Source organism: Lampetra planeri, chromosome 38 (assembly GCF_965212315.1).
Source record: "Lampetra planeri chromosome 38, kcLamPlan1.2.h2, whole genome shotgun sequence".
Classification (NCBI taxonomy): domain Eukaryota; kingdom Metazoa; phylum Chordata; class Hyperoartia; order Petromyzontiformes; family Petromyzontidae; genus Lampetra; species Lampetra planeri.
This window is the reverse complement of record NC_136144.1, coordinates 5,242,198-5,260,965: the sequence shown is the minus strand read 5'-3', so window position 1 is coordinate 5,260,965 and position 18,768 is coordinate 5,242,198. Positions and strand designations below refer to the sequence as shown.

At 48.4% G+C, this 18,768-nt stretch overlaps 1 protein-coding gene across 2 annotated transcripts in view; it reads right to left on the bottom strand.

Annotated features, from left to right (window-relative positions):
- Positions 1–18,348, bottom strand: part of LOC144731237 (nuclear receptor subfamily 2 group C member 2-like) — an 87,277-nt gene extending 68,929 nt beyond the window's left edge. For both annotated transcript variants that reach the window (XM_078612254.1, XM_078612255.1), the window contains exon 1: positions 18,197–18,348. The gene's annotated coding sequence lies outside the window, so the exon portion shown is untranslated. The remainder of the gene's footprint in view (positions 1–18,196) is intronic.
- Positions 18,349–18,768: the final 420 nt, after the last annotated feature.

The window sequence follows — 18,768 nt, the reverse complement described above, 5'->3', positions numbered from 1 at the left end:
CTGCGCCTCTGGGTGGCATCTAACCCCGACGAGGGAGGTATCCGGAGATGATTAAAGCATGCCGACGAGCAACTTTCCACTGCCGTATTATAGTTGACAACCGGGGGGGGGGGGCGGTGGGAGGGGGCGGACGAGTCACAAAACGCAGGAAGCCAAAAGGCATTCCATTCTCAGCGGCGGCTGCGGAGGCTCGGGCGATGACGGCAGCGTCCGCGAAGAGGTGCAGCGCCACCGCCGCGTCTGGCTGGGTAAAGGTCAAGCGCTCACTTCCCTCCCCGCCGAGTCTCCGCGTGACCCCCCCACTCCCGACCGTTTAACTAAACGGGCGGCGGGCGGAGGCGTTCCGAAGCCGGCTCTCGTTGTCGCTACGGCGCGCGGCGCAACAATTTACGTTACTCACAACACGGCCGCTGCTGCTTCCGCCGCCGCCGCCGCCGCCGCCGCCACCGCTGCTGCTGCTGCTGCGGCTGGAGGAAGATGAGGACGGCGGCTGCCAGCGGCTTTTGCCCGCCCGCCCGTACGGTTTAGCGAGCGCGCGACGGCGATTGCGGCCGCGGAGCACAGGAGAGCAGACGGGCCGCGCCGTCCATTTGCAAATTTCCCAGACGGATTTTACAGTGCGCGGGGGTGCCCGGCGACGTCTGGACGATCACACAGACGCACGCGCGCACACACGCTCGCTCAATCGATGGGACTGCCAGTGCGGCAGGCAGGCGGGCGGGCGAGCAGGGAGGAGAGGCGTGTGTGTGGGGAGGCCGCCCAGACGCACGGGAAGGGTGGGAGGGAGTGGAGGAGGGGAGGGGATCAACACAAGGTCGGCGCAGGACTTTCCGAGCGGTGACCTTACACAGCACCACGCCCCCGGCACACTGAGCCCCCCCCCCCACCGGGATAGAGGGAGGGGGGGCAGAGAGGGGGAAGCCGTAAGAGGGGATTGTGCTGCCACCACGACCGCCTTGCCAAGCTAAAGCAGGGCTAAGGGCCACGGATAGGCCCATGCTACATTATTGCACCTGTTTGTGCACCCCCAATGAATTTGCGCACGCACTGGAGCGCTGCACGTCTAGAAAATGAACCGAGTCGGGTCTACGTTTCTTCAGTCGCGATCTGTCGAGCTCTAGACGGTTCTCCTACGCATCATGCTGCGACGTACGGAACGGAAACATGAAACGCTGATCAAGAAAAGCTAAAGAGTGCACAAAGAAGCATAGGGAGGCGCATTCTGGGAATCATACTGAGAGACAGAAACAGGAACAAATGGCCAAGAGGACAGACACTAGGCAGAGACATTATGACTGCCAAAAGAAAGTTAGTACACGACACCTCTAGAAGAGATGACGGGCGTCTGGTCGAGACTAACGAGTAGAAGCCAACGGAGGACACAAGCTCGAGAGGACGTTCACTGTAAGAGATGGAGTGATCAAATCAGCTCGTACTCAGGTGCTAGTTGGATTGTCGCGTCGCGTAGTCGCGCGGAATGGCAGCATCTTGGTTGAAGAGGCCTTTATCCAGCAGCGGATAGATCATGGCTGGTGGTGGATTGGGGAGGCTTTCATCCAGCAGTGGATTGACTGTGAATGCTTATTAGGCAGCAGCAAGGACGTGCGTTGCCCTGAAATAAATCTCTGCCCTGTCTTTTTTTCTTCCTCCCTTCATCTTGTGATGCCTTTCACACACAGATGCTGTCAAACACCATAGGCGGCAAAATTCAGTGAAATTTTAAAAAGTTCTATACTCTTTGGTTCTTTCGGTAAAGTCACGTAGGTATAAAATAAATCACGACGTTTCGGGCGCAACACAAGCGTCTGTCATCAGGTGAGAAAACATGGTCTGCTGCTGAGGCAGACTGTTTTAAAAGGTTTGAAATGGGTGTAGCCCAAGGGTCATAAAGAAGTGGGCAGGGCTAGTGATGTTAATGTGAGAAATTAGCATGTAACTGTAAGATAGGAGAGCGGCCTCCTCGACGAGGGCACGGAAGTGGCTATCTTAATGTGTGAGATTGCAGCAAATCTGGCTGTGACGATCCCACCTGATGACGGAGACTTGTGTTGCCTCCGAAACGTCGTGATATTTATTTTATTTTTATTAATTTTAATTTCATTTTTTACCTACGTGACTTTACCGAAAGAACTAAGAGTATAGAGATTAACATGTTAATGTAAGATCAAAGAGTGGCCTCCACGAGGCAAGAGCGTCAACGCAAGAGAACCACCGCAACAGTGGCCATGCCAGTGAGACACACAGCCCATAACACAGTAAAAACCAACGATACATCGAGGCTAAGGGAGCAGAAGCGGCCATGTTACTGAGACCCCAGCCCGTTAATGCAAGGCATCCCACAGGGCAATGCAACTCAGAGAGTCGGAGAAAACAGCCAAACGGCAGAAAGGATGGAAGCATCACAGCGAGTTATGACTTTACCTGGTTAATAACGTCCTGCGATTGTGAGAGATGGACTGTAGGACATGTGAGCATGAGAGTGCAATACAAAGGACATGTGAGCATGAGAGATCTAAGCGAGAGGGATAGAGAAAGAGACAGAGAGTCGGAAATAACAGCTGACATAGGCAGGTAGGATGGAAACATCACAGTCAGCTAAGACTTCACCTGGTTAATAACGTCCTTCCAAGATTGCTCAGTTTGTACCCATCTTCTCGGTTGAAGTTGTGTCTGTGTTTATATATCTGGATGGCTTCCTGAACAAATCTCTGAAGGTAGCCGGTAGGTTTGCAGAGTACCTCCGTCTTGGAAAAATCTATTTTGTGTGAGCCCACGGCGTTAAAACAATGATCAGCAACGGCAGAGGTATTGGTCCTACCGCGTTTCAAATCAGCCTTGTGTTCACGGACGCGGTCCTAGACATGTCGTTTCGTTTCCCCAATGTAATTGCTGCCACAACCACAACTCAGTTTGTAGACACCAGGGTATTGCATATCAGGAATCACATCCTTAACAGATGGGATTAAATCATGGATTTGTGTACTGTGTTTAAACGAACCTGGATCTTGTGTTTGTTTAAGATTTAGGAAATATTTTTGGTAACCCCTGTTATATATGGGAAGGTGATGGTTTTGATTGGGTCCTCAGATGGTTGTCTCCCCATGGCTGGGGAAACAGCTTTGTGGATTGTACGGTCAGAATATCCATTCATCCTGAGGGCTTGGTGTACGTGCTCCAGCTCACTGGCTAGGTGGTGCTGGTCCGAGATGCAATGGGCCCTATGGTGTAGTTTTTGATGAGGGAATTCTTCTGGGCTGGATGGTGGTGGGAGTCAGGCTTTATATAGGCATCCGTGTGGGTGGCTTTCCTGTAGACCGAATGTCCCAACGAGCCATCAGGTCTCTTCTCGATCAAAACATCCAGGAATGGTAGCTTGCCATCCTTTTCCACTTCCATGGTGAATATGATAGACGGGTGTATGGAATTGATGTGGTTGAGAAATTGGTTCAGTGCTGGCAGGCCATGTGGCCAGATGACAAACGTGTCATCTACGTATCTCTTCCACAAGGAAGGATATAGGGTGGATGTCTGGATGGTATCTGTCTCAAATTTCTCCATGAAAACATTCGCTACCACTGGCGATAAGAGAGAACCCATTGGGGTACCCTCATTTTTTTTGTAGAATGTACCATTCCAGGTGAAGTATGTGTTGGTAAGGCAGAAATCGGGCCAGTTTGTAGGTGGTTGAGTTAATAGTGGAGACGATAGAACGGAGCGGGTACCTACTTTGGGATTTTTGAAAGGCCATAAAATCTGGGTGGTCTAGCAGCCGAAGGTTTTAGGGAGCTCTGCTTGGTCTGATCAATTAGAGAAGACGATTTAGTGATGATATTGTTGGTTTTTGTGGCTAGGTGGTTGGTGGAATCTCTGTTGATTTTGGTATAGCTGCCATCATTAAGAAGGTCCTGAATTTTGTTATTGTAAGTGGTTTTATCCAAGATGACAGTGGCATTGCCCTTTTCAGCTGATAGGATGACAATGTCCTCTATGTTTTTTTTAATTTAGAGAGTTCAAAACGCTCATCCTTGCTGATGTTGCTAAAGGGTTTCTTAGCGTTTTTGAGGATAGCAGCGATTTCAGATCTAGCAACGTCTGCCAGGATGTGCCTTTGAGGGCTACGTCGACCTGGGCAATTATATCATCCACTGGGATGTGTTCAGGGGTGACTGTGAAATTCAACCCTTTAGCTAGTACCGATTTTAGGCTGTCGGAAATTGGGATATTACTATGATTGATGACAATCTTGTTAACATCTAACTTTTGAACGTGTGGCTCTGGCTTCTTTTTTGACAGGAGGTTGAATTTAGCGATCAAGTTAACTTTACATTTGGTTGACATTGAAGTAGCAGTCTGCCTCAGCAGCAGATCATGCTTTCTCACCTGATGACGGACGCTTGTGTTGCGCCCGAAACGTCGTGATTTATTTTATTTCATACCTACGTGACTTTACCGAAAGAACCAAAGAGTATGGATTCCTGCAGTGACGAAAGCTTCAAATCAAGAGTAAAAAGTTCTACTCAATGCAGTGGCCGGATCGCTCAGAAGTCAGTCACAGTACTGACCTTGGTACTGCTGCAGATCTTGTGTCTGACTGCACGTTTCGGCCACCTCCGTTTCAACTGGGTTCTCAATAAACTAAACTATTAAACTAACGTTTTATTTTACCAGGTAAGGCCCACTGAGCTATATAGCACTTTTGCAGAAGTGACCTGACCATCACAAATGACAGCTCAACAAAGTGGCTTATCATCATGTGGAAATGTGTAGCAGCCAAATACTCTAAACGCATGTTTCTAAATGTGGAGGGAAAAACCGGAGGACGTGTATAAAAATCCATGCGACCACAGAGAGACACGCAAACTCCAAATATACAGCAGGCGTCAGGGTCAGGATCGAACCCACAACCTCCTGCATACCAGGTGAAGTAGTTAACATCTCCTAGCCACCGTGGTGATGATGAAAGAGACACGCAAACTCCAAATATACAGCAGGCCTCATTGTCGGCATGGAACCTACGACCTCCTGCATACCAGGTGAGGTAGTTAATATTCAGCAGGCGTCAGGGTAGGGATCGAGGTAGTTAACATGTCGCCACAGCGGCGTCCCTCTCGCCATCACGGCGTCCCAATAACTACTCCAAGTAAAAAAAAAGAAACCCCATCACACTAAATTTGGTTTCCACACTTAATGTTTTGCTACATTCAAGCTTGGGCAATTACAAATGTCTGTTTGACGGTCGTGCCAAGAATTTTCCGGCGGGCGGGAAAGAAGTGCTGCCCCCTACCGTGTGGACCTGGGAGCTTAATGGGATTTCAGAGGTAGCTGTGATATCCGCTTCCGTGGGCTGTTCTCTAACACAAAGGGCCACGCTGGTCTGCGAGGGATCCGAAAGGATTCTTCATCTCACGACGACTAAGAGGTTTCTTTCTCAAGGCACTGTGTTGGCCTCATTCTGGCATCGCAGACCAATAAAAGCCGTTGTAGGCTCAGCATAAAAGGGGCCAAAACACAGACGGTTACGCATTTCCGCACTATCAGCGGAAATAATTGTTATTTTGAAAAGGAACGCTTCAAAGGCGCACGGAACACAAGATGTGTGCACCGTGCCACGAATCCTTCTGGCGCGATTTCCAATTTGCAAACGGGGGGGATAAATCCTGCCCCGCCCCCCGTAATAACTTTACAACAATGAAATAACACACAATCCGATGCTGTGCACCCTCACGCCCTCATGGAAAGCGACCCCAGCCATGGCAAATATGCCCTAATAAGCCTGTCACGTCTTGCCCGAAGAGAACCTCCAATTATAGCCCTGTGCATTGAGCCTTCTGCCTAACATAGCCCCAAAGAGTTTTTTTCCCATTGTCCGCCAAGCAGTGCAGCCGGCCAGTGGTTTTCTTCTACGCTTTGAACTGCAGGGCTTTCGCCTTTGATTAAATAGTGGAGAAAAGATAGCATTTAAAATTAAAGCACAATGAGACTTAGATCCCTCCTCCCACACCAGCCCCCCCGCCCCCTGTGCGGTCTACACAGACTGTTTGAGCACAACTGCTGTTCGTGAATATCTACGAAGCACAGCAGGGCGTACACAAGCTGGGGTGGTGTGGCCAAAACTACCCCTGCCTGGCCGCCCTTGTCCCCCAGTGCTGTTTATGCACTGCCCCGGGTACTCATTTAAGGCTGACTGAGAGGATCAAGGTGAGGCCAAGGAGCAGTTCCGTGATGTTGGATGTGAGTGGTAATTGAACCAGGTTTGTAGCGTATTGTGCTAACCATTGCACTACCGCTTCCCACATTAAAAAGTTCCTCCGTATAGCTGTACAGGCTGCTGTTACGCAAGCTTCTTAACAAATGCACACACGTGCACGTGCGCTCATGTGCATCATGACACGCTAGAGCGCCGTGCAGCAGCAATAGACTTGAAACGAAGGATGCAACACACGGAACGCTCACCCAGCATTAAAAACCTCTGGGGAGGCTGGATAATCAATACCCATGCACCGGCACGGACGGCTTGTTGGCCCTGTGAGGCTTCGCACGCGTACACACACACACACGCACACCTACGCAACACACATTGTTCAAGATGAATAAAGAAACGTGTGTGTGTAATTAATTCTTCGAATTATAAGATGCCACTTTTTTGGGGGGGAGGAGGGGTTATTGTTATTTTGAAAACAAAATTTAAGGGGAGCGTTTTATCACCCAGTAGTTGCGTGCACACGTGTTTGCCAGATCTCAACTTATTTTTTCGCCGGGCAGAGGTTTGGGGGTGTGCCATTACCGAAGCGTCTCACAATCCACATTTGTGGGAGGCTCAACCGGGCCACACGATGAGCTGGCAGCCTCCTCTCGACGTACGCCAGCGCCTGTGTGCGAGTAACCCACACTTTGCCCCACCGTGCCTGCGCTGCTGATCGACCAAACAGTGCGGGGTGTTATCCATTTATACTGACGACTGGACACAGGCTGAAGGGGTCAAGTCTCCTCGCACTGACGTTGGCTGGCCCCAGCAGCCTACCGCACGTCGGCCCCAGCAGAGGTCGCAATCGGGTACCCGATACCCGTACCCTACCTGATACCTGGCTACCCGTACCCAGCCGGGTACGGGTACCCGTTTGCGACCCTGGTGCGGCCGGGTACGGGTACGGGTAAGGAATCAAAACCCGTTTGCGACCTCTGGGCCCCGGCTACTCCTATGCCAACTCCGCCCACGACTCAGGTAGCCCCGCTCATTGTCCTCATCGTGATTTGAGCACGAGGACAGAACATTTTAAACAAAGACAAAATTGACAATTTTTTGCAAATGCCTTTTGGGGGGGGGGGGGGCAAGGGGTGGGAGCAGTGGTGGGGGGTGGGAGACACCAGAACAGCTTTGATGAAACCACCACGACTGCCCCGGCTGGGGGCCAAACTGGGATGTTTGGTGGTCTTTAATTAGCTCTGCTGCAAAGGAGACCTGGGTGGGTACTTAGGCTGTCTGTAATAGCCTGTCCAGCGTTCTCACTGTGTTGTAAAGCGACACCGCTACAGAGATATTGACAATGAACGTGGTTACCGTCACTCACCACTTTGTTTGGTGGTATACGATTCTGGGAAGTGCACCCCCCGCCCCCCTTTAAACAATCCTCGTTGACCAGCATGGTGAAGTATGGTCAAACAACCCACACGACTGACGCCGCCACGGGATAACCTTCATCCAGCATTATGATACGTCGATACAAGATAGTGTGACATTAACTCCACGATGTGACGTGTGCACGTGCAGCCATTATGTCAACCCACTGTTGGATGAGGGCCTACCCCACGCTGTGGCAGGGAGCATAGACACGGAAGTGCGGTACAACAACTGGTTTCTCTGCACTGCCATCTGCTGCCAACTGTGTAGCTCCACAGGAGTCTACAACATTTGTTCTGTGCACAGTCGTTACCGGCTAATGTAACACACATACAGTGTCACCGGTATTGCCTAAACATGCAAAATAAAATGTACCTGCAAACTACTCGGTTTGGGTTACACGCAGCAATATCGTCCCCGTAACTGCGAAAACTTGGCAGGACCCTGCTGAAAAAAAAACGTATTGAGACTCAATGAGACTTTCCTGGCTAAGCAAGCATAAACATTATATTGGTAGGAACCTCCTGGTTACACCAGCCCACAGGGGATTATTGTGTCCGTCGTGCAGGGAGGGGCTGGGTGGGGAGGGAGGGGCTGGGTGGGGAGGCGCTGGGTGGGGAGGGTGGGGCTGGGTGGGGAGGGGCTGGGTGGGGAGGATGGGGAGGGGCTGGGTGGGGAGGGTGGGGCTGGATGGGTGGTGGGAGGGGAGGGGCTGGGTGGGGTGGGGCTAGGTAGGGAGGGGCTGGTCACCCCGTGGTGCCCTTATAAAACTCAACGTTCAACCTACTCACGCCGGCTTGTGCCCGTCCTCACAGTCGGCCATATTTGCGGAATACACCATGCCGCCGTTGACCCTGGCCATTGACCGAGCAATCCACCGTTCCTACCAGCTCCCTCCGCAGAAATGTGTTAATAATAATGCAAGCACTATACACAGGCTCAAACACACCCGCTTGTCTTCTGGAGAGCTAACGGGGAGATGGGGCACATTCTGTGTGATCTGACGCCCGTCAGATAGAATACATCATCCTTCCCCACGGTGATATTTTAAGGCAAAAAAATTCAACCCAATTGCTCCCCTCTCTCTCCCTGCAGTCTGTCTACGGCCATAAAGCTCCGGGCTTATGGTGCAGAGTAATAGGACAACGCAGCCACACACGGCGAGTGACCTGGACAACGAGAAGAGTCACAGGGACTCTTCATATTTAAAAAAAAATGGGCAAGTATTACTACAAAGTGCACATGCTTCAACAACGGCCATCGTGCATACTCTTTTTATTGTATTTTTAATGGGTGATGTTTAAATGTTTAAAAAAATTGATAAAAATAACAAAGGGAAAAAATGTCTCAAGGCCAGGGCACTTGAAAGGATGTGATCTCAACTCATCTCTCTCATTGTCAGTAAAAAATAAAAACCTCTTATGATTTTAATTAACCTGCTAGCCATTGTCTAATTTAGGGTTTTGATCATTTTTTGGAAGGGTTTTTGTGTGAGCGTTATCCACAATCGCATGCAAAAAAATTATCATATCGATTATCGGTTTGCAGCACAGATTGCAAAGTGTAATAATACAAATCAAGTCCAGCCATGTGTGTCCGTGTGTGTGTTGGAACGTTGTGGGAAGCGGTAGTGTAGTGGTTAGCACGCTGCGCTAAGAACCCTACGGCCCGAGTTCGATTTCCGTTCACGGCCAACACCAGTGACGATTATTTGAACCGGTCTCTCAGCCTCAAATGAGTACCTGATACGATGTGTAAACATTGCCACTTGGAAGACAAAGGTGGCCGGGCGTGGTGCTGGCCACCCACTCCCTTGTGTGCCGATCAGCCTTCATACGTGGTCGCTAACAGCACTTGCCCCAACCCCAATAGTCTGTTAAGGCTATACAGATGATCGTTGTCTTTGTGTTGGAACATTGGGTGGGGTGGGGGAGTGCAGGTGGTTAGCGCAGGGCATTACGAACCCGGTGACCCGAGTTTTATTCCTGCACACAACCATTAAGCAGTGATGAATATCTGAACCAATCCTTAGTGGCTCCTAGGTCGACTCAGCTTGAAACGAGTACCTGCTGCGGTGTGTAAACATCAGCATTGGGGCCGACAAAGGCAGCCGGTCGTGTTGCCGGCCACCCGCCCTCTCGTGTGCCGTGCCGGCCTTCGTAGGTGCTCATTGACAGCACCTGCCTCAACAGAACCACATGGAGACTAATGATCCCTGCCGTTGGTACCTGATGATGGTTGCCACTGACCAATCACACTGGAGCACGCGCCTTGCGGTTTTGCAGTTCGCGAGTACCAATCAGCGTGATCGTTACTAAAATGTAATTATCAATCACATGCTTTTGGAAATCAATAATAAATTGCGATAACGATTATGGAAAAATCGACCGATGAACAACCCTAGGGTAAATCCACTCACTTTGTAGGCAGCAATTTTTACAAGCTTAGACTTTTAATGGAATATACTGCAAACATGGCATATCCATCTCGATGGGAACTGAGGTGCAGGCGGATATAGGAAAAGGTCAGATATGTGAACATCCATAGAAAATGACAGTTACACTACCATGCATTAACACGGCAAAGGACAAAAGTGTTGCCCCAAACACGGGGAAATACTTCACTGCGCTTCAGAGCTAAGCGGACGTACGCGCGAGATAACTTCACCGCGTGTGAAACGGTCGGATTTCTGAACATCCATTCAAAATGACGACGAGAACGTGCACAAACGCTGCGTTGCATTGGGTTGCGGGCGGGCTAATTGGTCAGGGCGGACAGGTGACGGTCGCTTATGCGACGTTGAAATGCACTTGGTAAGCTGCAACTTTACAACTCCTCCCCCCATACTCTGACTCAATTGCTCGTGCAGGTATTTTTGAGCCGGCCCCGCAGGTTCTCGTTTTGTAGATCGCGTTATTACTTTTTGGTTGAGGGCATTTTGTGGAATTTTCTCTCAAAACATTTTGACCGCCCTTCACGAGCGTTTGCCGAGCGCCACGACTCCATATTATATTCTACGCGCACGATGCGGGCGACACGCAAAGCACACCGGGAACACGTATGTGCGTGTGCGTGTGGTTAGCGCGCTGTGCTACGAAGCTAGCGAACCGAGTTCGATTCCCGAGTTCGGCCAACATCAGTGACGATTATCTCAACCGGTCCTGGGCCTCCCCTAGGTCGATTCAGCCTCCAATGAGTACCTGGTGCGGTGCATGAAAACATCGCCACTAGGGAGACAAAGGCGGCCAGGCATGGTGCTGGCCACCTACCCCCTCGTGTGCCGTTCTGGCCTTCATAGGTGCTCGCTAACAACACTTGCCCCAACAGTCTGTTAAGGCTATACAGGGGATCTCTGTCTTTTTTTTGTAGCGTGCTGCGCTACATAAATGGCGACCCGAGGTCAATTTCCACTCACGCACAACACCAGCCACGATAATCTGACTACCTGGTGCGATGTGTAAACATCACCACTTTGGCGTGGTGCTGACCACCCACCCCCCTCGTGGTCCATGCCGCTCTTCATTGGTAATCGCTAACACCGCTTGCCCCCAACAGTCTGTTAAGGCTATGGGGGGAGATCTTTGTCTTAGTAGAAATAACACTGTGACAGGTTGTAATGCTCACAAACAGCAGGGAGGCACAGCTCTCATCACGCCTTATGTGCAAGTCACGTGAAACCTGACATAGCAAGTACAAAGCTCTCAGTCTTGCCTAGGCCGCCACATCGATGACATCACACCCGCAATTTAAGGCAAAAGACTGGAGGACATTTTCACAAATCTGGCAAAACTTGCCCAATGATGCTGGTTGATAAATCGCTGTCTAACAACACACCGGAGGTGCTGAAGCAGCAATAAATTAGAACTATTGTTCACGTGACGAAATCATGAAATGGCTGTATCGGGTGGAGGAAGTTTTACGGCACACGATTTTGTTACGCGAACTAAGCCAACTATCAACGATGACTCTAGACCACCAACTCAGAAATGAGCTGAAAGTTCGGCCGTATTTTGTCTAGACTACCTACTCACGAGAGCTGAAAGTGTGACCGTCCCTTCAGGCGAGCGGTGAAGCTTACAGCATTGTACATGCAAACTGGCAGTCACATACCATGAAAGGAGGCGTGCCCTTCCGGCAACGTTCAGATTGAAAACACAGAAACCCACGAATGATTAGTGATTTGTTTACCTTTCCTCTACCTTGCACTCCGATTGCGTTTTTGTATTGCTGTCGAAACATTCTGACCTGCCCCTACAGGACAGCTGTAAAAAAATACCTTAATACCTCGTCGGATACCTCCAGTGTGAATAAATATTCCATTTGATATATATTCTGATCGATTTGCAGCTGCATGTTCTCACAGATAAAAGAAGCCCTGCAATGACTTGCTCATGCCACTACGGGGGGGGGGGGAAGGCCTCCACTTGGTTGAGTTATAAAGAAGCCCTCACTCGAGGAGCATAAACCATCACCATGCTAACTCCCGGTTATCCTCGCAGCAGCGGCTCTTGGCAGGGCCATCGAACAAAGACGGTGGGTCATCGCATCGCGCGCTTCCAAGGGGGGCTTCCGCGGCCGTCTGGAACGCTCTTCCTGCCGATATTAGGGAGCCACTGGAGTCGATGCACTTTTAAATCATCCATTCTTTAGAACTGCTTTTTTGTGTTTAGTTTGTTGTCCTTCCCACGACCCTCCGATTAACGCGGTTGGCTACATACAGTGTGAAAGTTCTACATACATACCGACTCTTACCCACTGGCCAGATGTCTTGGATGAGGTGAGAGTATCCATATTTTACCCTATCGCAGGCAACATGCCGATCGACTGTGTTACCTTGTTTTACACTTCTGGGCGGACTTAACAAAACTCGCAAAATTGTTTCAAATGCCACGTCGGGAGATCGAACCGATGACCTCTGGACTTGCAAGTCCACGGCCGCATCCCCCACCTCATGCATTCTTACTCCCCTTTAATTAACCCCCCCGCAGCCAAGGGCAACATCTTTGGGCCCACGCAAGACGTTATCACAGTTGACCCAGGTCGAAGGGCTAGGCGAGGCACAGCATTGGTCATTGCGTCTTAAAAATATACGCGCGTGCAGTACGTCGCTTATTTAACAGTCACGAATCTGCCATGGCCGATTAAACTGTACCCCGCGCGGTCTTTGTGTACGCTGTAACGTGTCGTTTTTCTATAGATGTTCACGTATATAATCGACCTTTTTGCACATCTGCCTTTAACTCAGTCCCTAGTGAGTCAGACATGCAACGCCGTCGTACTGGAATGCCGCGCAGACGTTGAAGTCATACAACGCCTTTCAAGGGTTCACCTTACCCCGTGAGCTAGTTTGTAAAATCAGTGAACCATCTTTCCTCAGCCTACATCACTGACATGCTTGCAACCTTGTGTCCCCTCAAGGTCCCTAAGATCTGGGGATGCAGATCTTCTCTGTATTCCCAGATCTAGGTTTTGATCTATGGGTGACTGAGCTTTTTCCCGTGTAGCCCACATGCTATGGAACGCTCTTCCACGAGATATCAGGATCTCTGAGTCAGTGACCATTTTTTAAATGTTCCTTAAAACCAATTAATATGCTTCCACCTATTACATTTTTACTTTAGAATAATTTTCTTATTCAATTCTATTATTTTATGCTGAGTGTCTGCTGCTGCTGTGTCCTTTACAGCGCTTTGAGATCCATGATGAAATGCACGACATACATGTAATTATACTCTTTGGTTCTTTCGGTAAAGTCACGTAGGTAGAAATTAAATTAAATAAAACAAATCACGACACCTACGTGACTTTACTGAAAGAACCAAAGAGTATGGATTCCTGCAGTCACGAAAACTTCAAATCAAGATAAATGTAATTATTATTAATAATAATATCCTGCAGCCCATTTGCCAATCAAAATCCTGAATGAATACCCCCTCGCATGGTGTTGGTCGTAAACGTTGGCTTGCTGTGCTTCACCAAGCCGATCAATGCGGGTTCATCGAAAGTGAGAGAAGCCCAGCACGAGTTCAGACTTCATTTGCCACTGATGTGAGCAGGGGCCGGGAATCGAACTCAGATCACGAGATTCAAGGTACATTAATTCTAGATTTGAAGCTTTCGTGACTGCAAGGATTCATATTCTTAGGTTTTTTCGTAAAGTCACGTAGGTAAAACATCAAAATTAATATTTTATTTTATTTTTTATTAATTTTGATGTTTTACTTACGTGACTTTACCGAAAAAACCTAAGAATATGAATATTCAAGGTACAGTATATGCAGCTGACCACTGTGCCACCGCTCGGCCAGCTTACAATAATAATAATGCCACTTATCTAGGAAGGAATTTCCCGAGTCTGGTGATTTTGTCGTCTGCAACGTTGAGACAAATATCATTCTTCGCGAGTGATTTGTGCGCGTAAAAAATGCACGCGTGAGCCATTCACATTTACAAGACGTGAAATAATGATCAGCCTCTAGGCAATCTGTAATCATAAACGCACCCACACAGGTTTTGACTTGTATCACTTAGCAAGTTTTGAATGTGGATCACAATGGTTGCTTATTTACCCGGGAAAGCGACACTTTGTGGAGTCTGAATATTATTTGTTAGTCAACACAGGTGACGTTGTACACGTTAACTATGGGAAGAACCCGGAGAACCTGGAGGAACCCCATACAGAACGTGGGGAGAACAAACAATTGGCACGCAGTCAGGAATCGGACCCAGCTCCGTCTTGCTGTGAGGCACAAGTCTTAGAATTGTGCCAGCCTGCCACCCAAATATATTGATATCTCACACAAATCACTTGGAATGCACTCAGTCTCGTCAGACCTCAGACGCTAAGCCGACCATGGCCAGTGCTTTGGTGGGCGATCAACAAGGATAACAGGTATTATAGGCTGCGGTACTGCGTGGCGGGTAGTGAGGGTAAGAGTTCAGCAAAAATGCACTGTCCTACTGAACGTACATGCCATCCACTTCAGGATTTTTACTTGAGCAGAGTATGCCGGGTTAAATAAACTCACGAACCCGCGCGGCACGAGAAGGCCCTCAATCCAGCAGCGGACTGAGAAAAATCTCTCAAGTCTTTGGAAAAGAAAGAAAAAAATACGCTTGGCAATCGGATGCATTCGCGTTCAGGCAGCGCATACCGGAGAGCGAGCGAGCCTTAAGAATCTTAAAGGAAACTAAAAGGCACTGGGCACAAAGGTCACCGGGGTAAAACGCCACCGTTTCAAAATAACACGTGCCGCATCAGAGACCGACGGCCCTTTAAAAGACGCCGGTTTTAAAACGGCGTGCCTTTATAGCAAAGTGGAACACACACACACGCGCGCGCAGGTCTATGAATCTACACTGTACGCCCTAAGCAGGCCATTATAAACTCAGCCCTTTGACATCAGCTGCTTAAGGCGGGTTAAGGCAACGGCTCTCGGCGGAGCGACCGACGCTGAGATGTCATCGTTAAAAAACCAACCCCAAAAAAACCACCTCCTCCAAACACTGACCGAAACAGATGCGCAATAGCGTAATGGAGAGATACAAAAGTGGATGGGAATAATAATTAGGGTTTGCGTAGGCGGAAGGAGGAATGAGAGCGAGAGGCAAGGTCACGGTCAGAGTCACCGCCAGAGTCACTCTTCATCCTTGCCATCATTAATCAATCATCATCAGCATCAGCAACAAAATGGTCATTACTCTAAGCTCTGTCATTAGCATTGTCTATCGTCGCTGTTAGCATCGGCATTATCATAATTACAATTGTTGTCCTTACTATCTTCGCATTCATCGTTACCCTTAGCACCATTATTACTACCGGAATCATTATCACAATCGTCATCACGACACCATCTCTGCCACAACCAACATCAATAAAAATTCCATCCAAAATTATCATCAATTATCATGATTACCAATGTTTATAATCATTACCATTATCACCATGACTATCTCCCTTTCCAACACCATCATAATCACGATAGTCATCAAGACCACTAGCATCATTATATTTGTTACCACCCTCCATCATTAACGTCACTGCAACTATCATCATTATCATTACCACTTCCATTATTTAATTACGAATAACATCAACATCATAATCGCCATCACAATTAGCATAATTAAATCATTATCAAAAGCACCACGATCATCCTAATTATTACTCATCATCGTAAAAATATGGATAATTAAGCTCATTAAAGTGATTATTAGCATAATCCTAATCATTACAATGATCATCACGATCATCTTGATCATTACCGGCATTTCCATAATCCTATTTATCCCCATCACTACAATAATTGCAATCACTATCACAACCGTATTTTACCATTATCCTAATAACCATGATCATCCTCATCATCTAAATCATCACCACAACCATCACCCGAATATTCACCATCACCTCCGTCACTAACCATTAATATCTTCCAAATCTTCCCCATCACCACTGTCATTACAATCACCATCGTCACAACCAACATCATGATCACATAACGCCACCATTACCAACACCATAACCATCACTGTAATCATCAGCACGACCGCCATCATCCTCATCAAGATTGTCAAAATTAAAACGACCATTACCACCATCAATACCAGCATAACCATCATTACCATAAACCTAATCATCACATTAATCCTAAACACTACAATCAAGCGCACCACCATTACCATCGTCATAATCCTATATTCACCATAGCAATCATCAATACTGTACCACCACCATCATCCGAATCATCACAATCATAATCCAAACTAATATCACTATCACCATCATCACCACGACCGTCATTACCATCTTCGTAGTATTCACTATAATAACCACCACCATCATAGTACCGATCCAGTACTACCATCATTCTATTCACCACCACCATCATCATTAACATCATCCTAATCATCACCACCACCAACCACCATCACAATAATCATGACTGCCATGACGACCACCACCATCATCACGATAATCTACACTTCCATGACTACCACCACCATCACTAACCATTACCATCACGACAATCTACACTGCCATGATTACCACCAACACCATCACTAACCATTACCATCACGACAATCCACATTGCCACGACTACCACCACGACTACCACCACCACCATCACTAACCATTACCATCACAATACCCACTGCCATCACTACCACCACCATCACTAACCATTACCATCACGACAATCCACATTGCTATGACTACCACCACCATCACTAACCATTACCATCATAATCCACACTTCCATGACTACCACCACCACCATCACTAACCATTACCATCACAATACACACTGCCATCACTACCACCACCATCACTAACCATTACCATCACGACAATCCACACTGCCATCACTACCACCACCATCACTAACCATTACCATCACAATCTACACTGCCATGACTACCACCATCACTAACCATTACCATCACGACAATCCACATTGCCATGACCACCACCACCATCACTAACCATTACCATCACAATCCACACTGACATGATTACCACCACCATCACTAACCATTACCATCACAATCCACATTGCCATGATTACCACCACCATCACTAACCATTACCACCACGACAATCTACATTACCATGACTACCACCACCATCATCACTAACCATCACCATCACAATACACAAGCTGCCATCGCTACCACCACCACCATCACTAACCATTACCATCACAATCCACACTGCCATGATTACCACCACCATCACTAACCATTACCATCACAATCCACATTGCCATGACCACCACCATCACTAACCATTACCATCACAATCCACACTTCCATGACCACCACCATCACTAACCATTACCATCACAATCCACATTGCCATGACCACCATCACTAACCATTACCATCACAATCCACATTGCCATGACCACCACCACCACCATCACTAACCATTACAAACCCGACCAAAGCACCGCCAACCTCAACCAAACCCCGGCTCGCAACCATCACCGTCCACGCGGCGGTCAAACAGCAGCAAGTCAAGTTCCGACAACCACTTAACAAGCGGCGGACCAGCATCAACAAACAGCGACAGCGGAGAGGAAAAAGACGAGGGGGGGGGGAGGTTGGCTACGTTAATATCGCACGCGGGGGGAGGGGGTAGGCGAGTTAGGACGAATCGACAATAATTTCTGATTGTAATTGTTGTTGTTATCGTCATCGTCGTTGTACCGCGAACAGTAGCGGCCTAACGCATGCGTCCAGTCGAGTCCGACCCAGCGGCTTGTGCTGGTGGTGGTGGTTGGGTGTTGGTGTTGGTGGTCATCGTCTCGCTATTAACACGTTTTGTGTAACGCCGCCACGGCTTCTTAACACAACAAAAGGAGACCGGCGATGATGATTCCCTCACCAACACCACCAACAACACCAACAACCACCACCAACACCCCCCCCCCTCCGCCTTCCTCTAGCAACAGCAACGCTGCCGCAAACGCTGAAGACGAAAAAAATGCTTCACATTAAATTAATGACGACTAAAATAGAGCGATTACAGCCGAGGTGCGGGGTGATGGGGGGGGGGGCCTTTGCTGCGCTTACCTGAAAGCCTCCCGCGTCTTCTCAGGCGATGTGCACGGCGGTAAGGGGGGAAGAGGGGGGGCGAGGTCAGGGGTCGCGACCCCTCGGGGTCATGGGTCACGACCCCGCGTTAGCGCCGCGCCACTGGTCAGCCCCGCGCGCGCGTGCATGTAATTAGCATCTCATTAGGGGGGGGGGGGTTGGCAGCGGGGGGGGGGGGGTTTCTCGAGGGGCGTGGCCTTCTCGCGTTGGGCGGGAGTTCTTGCGCACGGGGGCGTGGCTACGAGCGGCGGTGACGAGGCAGTAGCGTTGACATATCATTAACATTTTTCATATTCTTAGGTTTTTTTCGGTAAAGTTACGTAGGTAAAAAATTAAAATTAATAAAAGTAAAATAAAATAAAAAAAATTAAATTAAAATGAAAAATCACGACGTTTCGGAGGCAACACAAGCTTCCGTCTTCAGGTGGAACCGTCACAGCCCGACAGCTGTTGCCTCCGAAACGTCGTGATTTTTTATTTTTTTTTATTTTACTTTTATTAATTTAAATTTTTTACCTACGTGACTTTTCCGAAAAAACCTAAGAATATTA